The sequence below is a fragment of the Eptesicus fuscus genome, chromosome 14 (assembly GCF_027574615.1).
Source record: "Eptesicus fuscus isolate TK198812 chromosome 14, DD_ASM_mEF_20220401, whole genome shotgun sequence".
NCBI lineage: Eukaryota > Metazoa > Chordata > Mammalia > Chiroptera > Vespertilionidae > Eptesicus > Eptesicus fuscus.
Genome location: NC_072486.1, coordinates 71,466,014 through 71,479,328, shown reverse-complemented (window position 1 = coordinate 71,479,328; position 13,315 = coordinate 71,466,014). Strand labels below are relative to the sequence as shown.

The window sequence follows — 13,315 nt, the reverse complement described above, 5'->3', positions numbered from 1 at the left end:
CTTTTTTCGGTCAAATATTTTTTTTTTTTTACTTTTTCTTGTGCATATATTTTTTCTTCTTTATCATCTTTACCTCTAATTTTTGAGTACCTTATAATTTAGCTCTTCGAAGTTAAAAATTCTGTGAAGTTGAGCAACTGTTATTTCCTTTAAATTGGATCATAAGATTATTACAGTCAGTAATTTTTTTTCCTGAATTCTGTGTAGACATCTGGCTCCTTGTCAACCCTCAGTCATCATTAATATTAATAATACTAATCGCATTTCCTTGTGACAACAAGGTTGACAACACATGATGCAATTAATCAAAAGCAAAATGAAAGCAAACTGTGGACAGGTTCATGCTTTTTCATAATGTAATATACATTGATCCATAATTTTGTCAATAAGGAGTTCAGTTACTTTATAAATGGGAACTTCCTTCTCCTTGTAAGCAACTGGGTAAGGACTAGTTTCCCTATCTTTGGAGAATTTGAGACTCAAATTGCTCAGAGGTAGTCAGGACAGGGCCAAGCTTGCTCCTAAATTAATACCATCAATCTCCCGAGTCATTTGTCTTTCTAGAGAAATCTATTAAGCGCCTCTGATATGAAGACAGACACTCATTAATCACATGACAAATGCGATAACAAGCTTTCAGTGTAGTTATGGAAAAGTAGAGAGACTAAATGAACCCACAGCTTTGCTCTCTGGCTGTAAGGTTGACCCATGTAATCTTTAGAAAGACCCAGACTCTCCTTCTCCTCCCCGCCGCCCCCCCGACCCCCCGTATTTTGCCAGAGCAGTACAGCTTACAAAGAAGAGGGTTACTAAAGGGGGTTCTGACTGACTTCAAGTGCCACTTAAGACTCATTGGGAGCTACAAACACCATTGACTTCTTTTTAATAATTTTCTGCTCTAAAAGTAAAAAGAGAGTATAATGTGTATTGTTAATGGCATAACAGGGACTAGGAGATATTGTCAGGTTAAAAGGTATTGTCATCTTTTTTATTCTTGGGCCAGTAATCTGAACAACGCCACGAAGGACTTATAAACAAGACTAATAGCCGAACAATGGACTCTCAAAACAGAGTATTGTTTCCCATAAATATTCCAGAAGTATGTGAAACAACATTATGTCAGTGGAGAACAGCCTTTACAGTTTTGATTTGGTTGTTAGGGTTTTTACTTTTTGTTATAAAATAAATACCTTTTTCAACGGATATTGGAAACCACACTGCTTCGAGTTGGCGAAGAATGCCTACTGCTTTATTTGTTTCATACAAGTATTCATAAAAAATTGTTGATTCTACAAGCGGGGATGTCAAAATAACTCCTATTTTGCTAGGAAAAGATTTAGTCTTAAATCATGTTTATGTAGCCTCTCTCAGGACTGACATGTAACATTCCCCTTCTCCTTCTTTGTGGACCCAATGAAGATCCTGAAAGAAAACTTATGGTACCCTCATGCTACCACTATCAGATTAAAAAAATTGTCCTTTATTTTGAAAGCTGACCCTGATGTTAAATCTCTATTGATTTCTGAAGTAATATTCAGGCTTTAACACTGAGTTATTTTCTCTTAAGTCAATAAATGAAAAATGCAGTAAACCACAACCAATTTAGTGCTACTATAATAACAGGATTACTATGTCTTACAATGGCATTGCATAGGCAGTTTGCTAAGAAGGCTAACTCCCCAAGTTCTGCTATCATAAAAGGAGGGTATATGAGCACAGAAACAAACGTTCTGTCAGCTGAAATCCCAAATGAGCTATGTTTGCTATGGATGAGATAAATGTTCCCTTTAGATCCAGGCAATGTGAGAAAAACAAGGAAGTTTCAAAGGCTGGTTTTAATGTTATAAGATAGGAGGTTAGGAGGCATGAAGAAAGTTTACAAACATCTCCAGTATACCCCCCTACACAGCTGGGCTACATCCTCACCACCGGCATGTTTCAGAGGCTGGTATCTTAGACCGGAACAGGAGAGGCAGGCTGCAGGTTCCTCCAACAATACATTTAGAGACATTTCCAAAATAAGGCAGACTGCTTTCTTCCTTTTTCCTGGCAGGTGAATTTATACAAATAGGATACTATTTTGAAAATAAGCCATTTCTTTTTGGAATGACATTTTGACTAAACACAGAGCTATAAATAAGTCTTCTATACAAAGGGTGACATAATCCTCCTATGACTATAGAAGCAATACTTATAGAAGCAGAAAATCCATAAATCCTGTATATTTTAACCTTGCTCTAAAAACTATAATTATATTAGTATATCACTGAAAAAGGGAGGCACTTCTTTCCTGTCTTTAAATAACATAAATATGTGATGTAATAGCTCTAGGGTTCATCTTTTCCAGTAGAGAGTCTTTGATGCTAGCATAAAGGCCTCAAATTCAACCATCTTCCCCATTTAGCCCATGACTTATATTTATACATATGTAGACAGCTATGCATCTGTCTTTATATTATGCATATTTATCATTATAATATTTATTTGTGTGCTTATATCCCTGCTTATTCCATGAAAACTTTAGGTGTTAATAGTAAATACATGCAACAAATTTTCAAAGCAAAAATTTAAAAATAAGACCACGAAACAGGGAAAATCTAAATTAGCATAAGAAATGTAAGCAGGCTAGGCTAGGGAATGTGTTAGGGAGAATATATACCTAAGCAGGCTATAAATTTCTCTTTAGTTGCTAGAGCTGAGCCATGAACTTAGTTCTGAACTTTAAGAATGACAAAATAATAATGTAAACAGAGACAATTAAATTGTACTCACTATATACTGAGTTAAGAAAAGGAGCCGAAACCGGTTTGGCTCAGTGGATAGAGCGTCGGCCTGCGGACTGAAGGGTCCCGGGTTCGATTCCGGTCAAGGGCATGTACCTTGGTTGCGGGCACATCCCCAGTAGGGGGTGTGCAGGAGGAAGCTGATCGATGTTTCTCTCTCATCGATGTTTCTAACTCTCTATCCTTCTCTCTTCCTCTCTGTGAAAAATCAATAAAATATATTAAAAAAAAAAAAGAAAAGGACACAGAAGGTCCTCAGTAGGATCACAGCTTCTGCTTAGCAGTTAACTCCTGTGAATGGATTCTTCATGGGTTTTTGTGTTGGGGACATTGGTGGAAGTTGTGGACAATGTCCTCAGAAGCAATCACAACAAAACCATGCCCAGCACATTTCCTGAAGAAAGTTAACTGCATAATCTTTTATTTCAATCAAGTTCTTGACATGTTCCTGGAAAGGGAAGATAATATAGTCCATGCACTGTGAGTTTTGATGAGTGGTTTGATCCAGGGATAAAACATACTGTGCCTATAGTTAAAAAGATGGATTGCATTGAACATAACTGTAGATAATTCTAGTGTTGAAAGTGGCCTTATTGAAAGTAATAGCTATTACCTATTGAGCAGTTACTATGGACCTGTTTTAATGTACACATATTAATCATTAAAACTTTCATTCTGGAAAAAATATTTTTAGTGAATGAGGGCTTTTGGTAATAAACTGTCTTCCATTATCTGTCTGTTGATGTCTCTTGAAAGGAAATACCTGACATTTACCATAAAACGATCATTTAAACTTAATTTAATACTCATCGTTATTCTTAATATCCCCTTGGGTCATTTTTGAAACAATAGATTTAGTTAATTTGGTTAACACAAGAAATTGGGAATAATTTTATATGTACATTCCTTTTTATGAAATAGGCAAATTTTTATTCATTAGCTCCTCAATTCCCTAGAAGAAATTTTGACCTAAGTATAATGTTATTGAAAACTTTAAAAAAGAATTAAAATTGAGAGTTTCTTCTAACAATTTTTGGGATTTTTACAAAGGCTTTTTACAAAAGGATTTCAAAGGACATCACTGGTGTTTTGACAGTGTCAATTCACTTATTTAATGATGAGGACATTAATATGTAGGTTGGATGTATATAGCATTCAACATGACTGAGCTATTTTCCTGTCTGCTTTGGTTTTGTTTTTAATAAATATTAGCCAATTAATGATATGGCAGTCACTAGTCTGTGTCATCAATTAGCTAAAATAATAAGATCAAATTACATTGCTTGATTTCCATGAAGACTAAGCTGGCTGGGCACAATTCCATCATTTGCTGGAAAGGAAATGATTTTCTGGTCATGTCCTATTGTAATAATTGGCACAACTTTGTGAGGAATTTATATCCAACCAATTTTATTTCTTGCTACAACTGAGTGATGAGCCATTGAGTCTGCAAATAATTTAATTCAATCCCTGTGACCTTCAAATCAGTTAATAGATATGTCTACCTAATTGTTTATCAAACTGTGAGGCTGGAAGTGCTCAACAGTCTTTTCTTATTTAACATCTGAATTTCTTCTTCACTGATTAATTTTAACTCTCTGTCCATGTGAGCACATTATTCTTTATCCTGTTTCCAGGCATCATACTATTGCCTTCTCCCAAATAAAATTTAATATTTGAAAGAAAAAATACAACTTTAGTTTGAGTACCTGTATATTAGGAAATAAGGTGAAGATACATTTCACTTGTTTACAAAATGAAAATCTAAATGGTTTGGTTTTGTAGTTCAATGATATGAAGCATTGCACCAAGAATATTAAAACTATTGAAATATTTAAAACATCTGAATCAAAGTAGATGAAAAGCTAACTGAAGGATTTAAACTGAAGCTGATAAATTCCTTAAAAAGGTTATGACTGGAGGCTTTCTGAGGATAGAATAATTAGTTTTATTCTGTGAAAGAATTGTGAATTTGACCCACCACAAAGTCATGCATCTTATGTCAGCTGGGCTGTCTCTGCTATTTGGAAGTCCACGCGGGCCTCTCTCAGAGATTGCTTGTGCTCTCAGCTGTAAAAGCTATGCCAGATCTTCTCTGGTCTCCAACCTAAGTCCCGCCTACTTCTTCAAGTTTTTGGCCACTGGCATTCTCCCCTTGTTTTTCTGACCAGATGAAAGATATAAGCTCTGAACTTCTCTACTCTTGCTCTTCTGACTTCATCTGTTTCCCCCTCTATGTTCCTGAAGGATCATGTGACCCCAGCTCAGCCCTACCTGAAGCTCTGGAATAGATCCTGATTCAAGTCAGAGGCTATAGCTCAAGCAATCGTGCACCAAGGGCAAATGTGCTGCTAACCCCACTCTGACTTTAAGGCTGGCTTTACTAGTGGAGCTTCTGCTCTGTTCTTTTGACCCATGGTGGACATTGCCTTACTCAGCAATCATTTCTCCTACTAGCATACCCTGATCATAGTCCAATCTCCAATCTCTTGATAAGGCCAAGTCTCACTGAGGTGATGAGCTCTGTTCTGAAGCATTCTATGCTATAAGCTCATTCTTTTATCTTTTCACTAGAGGCCCGGTGCACGAAATTCGTGCACGGCGGGGGGTTGTCCCTCAGCCCAGCCTGTACCCTCTCCAATCTGGGACCCCTCGAGGGATGTCCGACTGCCCGTTTAGGCCCAATCCCACCGGGCAGTCGGACATCCCTCTCACAATCCAGGACTGCTGGCTTCCAACTGCTTGCCTGCCTGCCTTCCTGATTGCCCCTAACCGCTTCTGCCTGCCAGCCTGATCACCCCCTAACCACTCTGCTGCCAGCCTGTTTGCCCCCAACTTCCCTCCTCTGCTGGCCTGGTCACCCCTAACTGCCCTCTCCTGCAGGGTTGATCACCTCCAACTGCCCTCCCTTGCAGGCCTGGTCCTTCTCAACTGCCCTCCTTTGCAGGCCGGGTGCCTCCCAACTGTCCTCTCCTGCTGGCCATCTTGTGGTGGCCATCTTGTGTCCACATGGGGGCAGGATCTTTGACCACATGGGGGCAGCTATATTGTGTGTTGCAGTGATGATCAATCTGCAGATTACTCTTTTATTAGATAGGATAGAGGCCTGGTACAGGGGTGGGGGCCATCTGGTTTGCCCTGAAGGGTGTCCCGGATCAGGTGGGGGTTCCCTTGGGGTGTGGGGTGGCCTGAGCGAGGGGCCTGTGGTGGTTTGCAGGCCGGCCACGCCCCCTGGCAACCCAAGCAGAGGCTCTGGTATCTGGAATTTATTTTCCTTCTACAATTGAAACTTTGTAGCCTGGAGCAGAGCCAAGCCTGGGGCTCCATCTGAGGCCGGTAGCCATTTGTGTTAGAGTTATAATTGAAACTTTGTTGCCTTAAGCGGGTGGGCCGGCCAGGGTGTGGGGAAAGCTTTGCTTCCCCTGTTGCCGGCGGCAACCCTGGCCTGCTCTCTCAAGCTCCATTCTGCCGCCATTTGTTTGAATTTGTTTACCTTCTATAATTGAAACTTTGTAACTTGAGTGGAGGCTTAGGCCTGGCAAGGGCAGGCAGGAAAGCTTGGCTTCCTCTGTTACCTAGGAAACCTTGCTCTCTGTGGCTATAGCCATCTTGGTTTGGGTTAATTTGCATGCTTGCTCTGATTGGATGGTGGGCGTGGCTTGTGGGCGTGGCTTGTGGGTGTGTCGGAGGTATGGTCAATTTGCATATTTGTCTATTATTAGATAGGATCATGTATCAGAAGAAAAAGGTGGTTTCATATTTCCAAAGCCAAGGTTTCATATTTCCAAAGCCAACTCTTAGAACCTTTGGAACTTGTGCCTTTATTCTTCTCTAATCCTACTTTCAACTTGTTCAGGGTTTTGATTTATCAGTTATTCACTCTCTAATTCTTACTTTTTCTGTAGGGTCTTTTGACACTGACCAAATATACACTGGTTTCCAGGGCTTTCGAGAAAAGAAATAATCTCTTGATCCTGCTGGTAGCACTTGATTACTGTTCGGTTTTTTCTCCTTCTTTACCCAAATAAACTTTTCAAACAAATGGCCTACAGTAGCTACTTAACATCTATTCCTTCTTTCAATTTTCTATGGTGACCTATTCCTTTTCCCTATTCATATTGCTGAAGTGTTTGGTGCTCTAATCAATAAATTTGGTTGTATATTATTAATTCTCATTATTCCTGATCTCTCTTTGCAATATTGTCACTATTTATTGAGTAGCTATTGTGTGCTAAACAATGTCCTAGTTTAATGAACATTTGCAGGATATGCTTTCCCAAAAGTGTCAACTTTCACCACCTATGGGATAAATGAACATTTTAATGTGGAATTCCTCATGGAAATGGGTCCAACAAGACATTTAAATTTGGTTTTAGCTTCTGCTCTGTTCTTTTTACTCATTTCTTTTCCATAATTTTTTTTTTTTTTTTTTACAAATATATGCTACTCTGTATACTGGGAATCAACTTCTGCGGTACTTAGGGAGACTTTCCTACTTAACATCATATCTTCATTTGGAAATGTGACTTTTTCTGATACTCTGTGCAGAGCAGTTAAATGTGCAAACAGATCTTTGTGTGTCCAAATTATAGAGGCCCCGTGTCTTATGTGAATTCTCAAGTCTCACATATGCTAGGCTCTCTTTCTCTCCAGTGTAAAGTGGAAATGTACTTAACCAGAAGGTTTTCTTTTCAGAATTTCATGTATTATTAATACTTAATGAATAAAAAATAAAATACAGAGTAAAAAATAATTGTATCATCAACTATCAACTTCTCAGTTCCTTCACCTTTTTTTGCCCCATCCCATAAATCCCCTCTCCTCTGGTAACCATCAGTCTGTTCCCTGTATTTATTTATTTATGAGTCTTTCTCTCTCTCTCTCTCTCTCTCTCTCTCTCCCTCTCTCTCTCTCTCTCCTTCCTTTGCCCGTGAGTCTATTTCTGTTTTGATTACTCATTTATTTAGTTCTTTAGATTCCACATACAGATGAAATCATATGGTATTTTTCTTTCTCTGACTTATTTCACTTAGCATAATACCTTCTAGGTATACCCATGCTATCACAAATGGTAAGATTTTGTTCTTTTCCACAGCTTAGTAATATTCCATTGTATATATGTATCACAACTTTTTATCCACATGTCTATTGATGGGCACTTGGGTTGCTTTTATAGCTTTGTTATTTTAAACTAGAGGCCCAGTGCATGATTGAATCATGCACATGTAGGGTCCCGTACACGCTTTCGCTTTTCGCGGTGGAGCGGGGTGCCAGTCTGCTGGTGCCGGAGCAGACAGGCACCCAGCTCCCCAACTTTTGATGGTCCGTGGCCGCTGAGGGGGGCTACCCTGCTGTTGAGAGGCACAGGGGGTGGGACTTCCGCCCCCTGCGCCTCTCAACGGCCGCTGAGGGGGGCTGCCGCGGACACCTGGCTACCCTGCCGTTGAGAGGCGCAGCTGGGTGTCCATGGCAGGCCCCCTCAGCGGCCGCGGATCTGGCCGTTGAGAGGCGCAGGGGGCGGGAGTCCCGCCCCCTGCGCCTCTCAACAGCAGGGTAGCCCCCCTCAGTGGCAGTGGATCCGTGCCTCTCAATGGCCGGATAGGCCACCCCAAGTCCCGCCCCCCAGCCTCCCACCGCCCAATTGTGGGCGTAGCTGAGTGATGGTAATTTACATGTTACTCTATTATTAGATAGGATAATGCTGCAACGAACATAGGGGTGCATGGATTCTTTTGAATTAGTTTTGAATTTTTTTGGATATATACGCATAAGTGGAATCACAGCATCATAAGGCAGTTCCATTTTTAAAATATTGCTCACTCTTAACACTATGTCCACTACATCAAAATTTTATACCAGCTTTTTTTTTTCTTGTACTCCTCAGGGGATACAAAAGTTGATGTTGCATTTTCTCGATATTTTAACTTATTATCATGCTTTTACTCAGGGCCATCTTATCTTTGGTCCACACTTCCATTTCTCATTTGCCAATATGTCCTCTTTTTCTAAGCTATCCATAAAGAAAATCAGTGCTTTGGATGTTAGCTCTATTTAAGTCATTCAAGCTAGGGTGAACTTTTTATTTAATAAATGAGTCATTACATTCAGGGGCTAAACAATATTTATTTGGTGCCTCCAGTCTACAGTTCTGCAGCACATGTTAGGGAAAGGTATAGATGAAGGACCATAAAGCCCCTCTTAGTGGCTGGAGAGAAGAAGACCATTTGACCTTCAACGGACAAAGATGCAGAAAGACATGAATAATAACATAGAAGGAAATGTAGTCATATAAAGGGATTTACATTAAATGCTGTATGGGGACATTACATTTTTAGATTAGTACTGAGCAGACCAATATTGCAATTAGGTGAGAATGGTTAGGCAACACTTCATGCAAAAGTGAACTTAAAGAAAGGTACCAAACAGCTTTAGTGACGATGGAGGGGGAAATGTCATATCCAGGTAGAGAGAGGCATGTACAAAGTCTTCAAGTTCCAGGAAGGAAAGAGCATGGACATTTTAAATAGGAGCAATGAGAAGAGAACCCACTATGAAGTGATGGGGAAATACGGAGAAACAGTCCCTGGTGCAGAGTCCTGAACAAAAGCGAGGGAGAGATTTGATTTGTCAGACAAAGAGGGTGAAGATAAACAACTTTCTCCCAACCTACACTCATTTGTGCATTTGACCAAGAAACCTTAATGTGTTAGGGGCTCTGGGGAAATGTCCCTAACATTTGAGAATAGACTAGAACCCTATATAGAAGCTGATTGGATACTTGGAGGTTAAGTAATTTGTACAAGTTCAAATGGCCTCCATAAAGACTGAGTCTCCAGACTTGAGACCAATGTTTTTCTTACCATGTCATTCACTTCTTAACAAAACATTGCTTGGCATTACTAGCAGACAGAATATTGGACTGAACAGATACCTGGTTCTATCCAAAATAGCTTATTTTTTGGTTTATGTCTTTGTGATAAAGTCCTTCACTCCCTGTTCCCTGCCCCAAGACCCTCCACATTAACACTGGTCTCATACTCCTTCAATCTGCTTTCACTCTGGTGACAGAACACTCTCTATATGATATATAAGGTGTCCCCAAAAATGTATACATGCTCTTTGAATAATTAAAAGGGCAGTGTTTATTAAAATACCTTTAATTTTCAAAACTGAGCTATCAGCTGCTAAAGTATATATAATTTGGGGGTGGGGCACCCTGTAGATTTTGTCATGATGTTCCCATGTTTAAAATGCACTAATGCGTCTCCACTACTGGAAGGATAGGTCCAATTCTTTAGTATGCGATATGGGTAGACTCATCAGATAGCTAAATACACACACACACACACACACACACACACACACACATATACAGGTCTCTCAGTTAAATTTGAATTTTCAGCAATAGACTTTATAAAAATATAAATACGTTCTGTCCAATATTTGGAATATATCTATACTCAAATTATTTGTTGTTTCTCTAAAAATCAAATTTAACTCAGTGTCTTGTCAACCCTGCATATATGGGGCCCAATCCTCACCTCCCTTACTAGGCTCTTCTTACACCATGTTTTCCCCCCACCTCTGTGCCCCCCCTTCTCCCCGTGTCCAGTATTCCAGCCATCTCCAGGACCCACAGGTGCTACCTGCCACCAGGGTTTTGGTCACATTCCGTTTGCTGCCTGAACTAGAGTTTCTGCACTTAAACCCAGAGCTTGAGGATGGTGGAACTCCAGGTGGAGGGAATATGACACAGCATGACTTGCCATTGGTCCTGGAAGCTCCCATCCCCGCCAGTGGGGCAAGGGGTCTTAGGTGGAGGTTGCAGCTATGATGTTAGAGACAACAGTGGATGTTTCAGGCCTGGTCCTCTCAGTCTGAGGAGGCTTTGCCTGTTTCTAAACAGCCAAGTCTTGCTTGCTCCTAAAACAACCTCTCTGACAGCTCAATGAGTCCAACCTTGACTCAGGATCCATCACAAAGCCCAGTGCTTCCTGAGGTTGTTCATCCCCGTTTCCAGATTGGCCATATCCACTGTGATTCCAGCCTGATACGTGTGGATCATCCATAAAATCTTCTAGCCACATGTGTATAAGTGTTCAGCTCCTACTCACACCAGACTCAACTCCCCAACAAAGCTGTTTTCATAGATTATGCCTCAAATGATGTTCATGTTTTTGCTAAACTGGTTTCCTTCACTTTGTAATAGTGTCTATGTTTTAACCTTAGGAAACTTGACCCTTTGATAAACTACTTTTGACCTAAAAATTTACATACGGCATTGAAATTCTTATAACTTGAACATGTAAACTCTAAAGCAAGAATTAAGTATGTTTTCTATCCTGTTATGAATAGTTAGAATAATGAGTTTAATCAAGTTACTATTTGTGAGAATATGCTGACCTTGAACCTAAGATACTCCCCTCAGCGAGGAAGAGCTCATTCTTGCCCCAGAGGGGATGTCTCTCTGCTATCTGCGATGACTTACGAATGATGATGACAGTGTGAGTTCCTAGCACCATTTATCTGGATAAGTAAGCAAACGGTACAATGTTTTAACCAGTATACCTCTAGAAGTGTCAAAAACTGCAAAAAATAAAATAAAAAAATCTGCATGTGTGCGTAGACATTTCATTCCTCAGGCAAAACAGTCCCAGGATCACCCTTTATTTCACTTTATGCTGATATCGCCACAGAAACTCTTCCCTTTGGGCCCTAGGAAGCATTTCAACATCAAAACTATTGTCAAGAGGCTGAGGCTGTTGTGTCATGGCCCAGGGCAAGCTGCTCTGGAAGCAGAGGTACAGAGCAGGATGTGAACAGTGGCTGAGTAGAGCAAGCAGGCCAGGTTTGAGCCTGGGAGAAAGGGAAGCACTTAACAGGAGGCGAGCTCTCTTAAGCCGTATTAGGTATCAGCAGCACTGAATAGGTTTGTCAAGAATTATGTTCTTTAGAAGTATATTTTATGACAAAATATAGCTGCTTACTCATTCACATCCTTGAATGTGAAACTTTTTATTTATTTATAAGCTTAATAATAATAATCTAGAACAAATCTGTGTAAGGACAGTCACATCAGACTAATCGTAATGGGTGTTATGTAAAGCTCCTTAGAGAAATCTAAATTGGATGTTAAAATAAAAGATAAACAGGGAAAGCCTCGTTTTCAAAAAAGGAGGACAACTGACTCTAGAAAATGCTCCTCGCCCCTGTTTAGCACTTCATGCTTCATTTGGTGCATGAAATAACTGGATATATTTCCTGTGGTCTGTCGAATTGCTTTCCACAGCTTGCGAAAATTAAAGAATATTATTGGATTAAAAGCAAACACTGTGCTCACTGGGTGACATGACATGCTTAGAAAATAGGCTGTGCTCATTTTCATTGATTTATTTAGAAACTTCTCTCAGTCAAAGGTACTTGGGGTTTAATAACTTTCTGCTATAGCATATAGGAGATATATTGGCAGGATTGCTGAACTATAGCCAATCACATATAAATATGATGCCTTATCAAGAACATATTTTAGCCCTAGCCATTTGGCTCAGTGAATAGAGCATCAGCCTGTGGACTGAAGGGTCCCGACTTGGATTCTGGTCAAGAGCATGTACCTCAGTTGCAGGCTCCTCCCCAGCCTGAGCCCTGGTTGGGGCACAAGCAGGATGCAACCAATTGATGTGTTTCTCTCACATGAATATTTCTTTCTGTCTTTCCCTCTCTCTTCCACTCTCTCTAAAAATCAATGGAAATGAGGGCATGTGCTGGGGGACTGAAGGAGGGGTGGGGAGAGGTCAATGGAGGTAAAGAAGACATATGTAACTCTTTCAATAATAAAGAATTTTTTAAAAAATCAATGGAAAAATATCCCTGGGTGAGGATTTAAAAATAAATTTTTAAAAAAGAATATATTTTATAGTTGGTGATAGGACCTAAAAACAATCATTTAATACCATTACTTTCAGCAGCTTTTTTTTTTTTCTCTTCTTATACCATTTTCAGGGACCTTAATGACTTCGATGTCTTTAAGGCTCGTAACATGGCTTTACTATTGCCAGCTTTCTCTACTTTCAGCAGCTTTTTCATTTGACATGGATACTTTAGTGATTTAGTGCCATGACTGTAAAATGTCAGAAGGATTTATTGACATGAAGCAGATCAATTCTTATTAGAAAATAGGAACTAGAACTAGAATATCCCTTTTCTGGCCTCAATATTCTCCTGTTCTTAGCAGAGGAGATTGAAGAAATACCTAATTCACACCCTCAATATTAACATTGGAATAATTTTTTCTTAAGTTACATTCTAAAGTAAACAGTGATTGTGTCTAGGAGTCACGGCCGAAAATGAGAGCAATTGTATACATGGACAGCAATGGTTTCCGTTTCCTCAAGTTCAAGTAACAATTCTATCAATTATAATGTACAGAGTACATTTCTAAGTGAGCCCCATATCTTTTTAGAGAAATAAATAAGAGAGAAATACCAGCTATATCAATACAATGAATCCCTCCTGCCATGTGGATGGTTGTTTCC

At 39.8% G+C, this 13,315-nt stretch overlaps 1 pseudogene; it reads right to left on the bottom strand.

Annotated features, from left to right (window-relative positions):
* Positions 1–12,764: 12,764 nt before the first annotated feature.
* Positions 12,765–12,873, bottom strand: LOC114226752 (small nucleolar RNA SNORA33; annotated as a pseudogene).
* Positions 12,874–13,315: the final 442 nt, after the last annotated feature.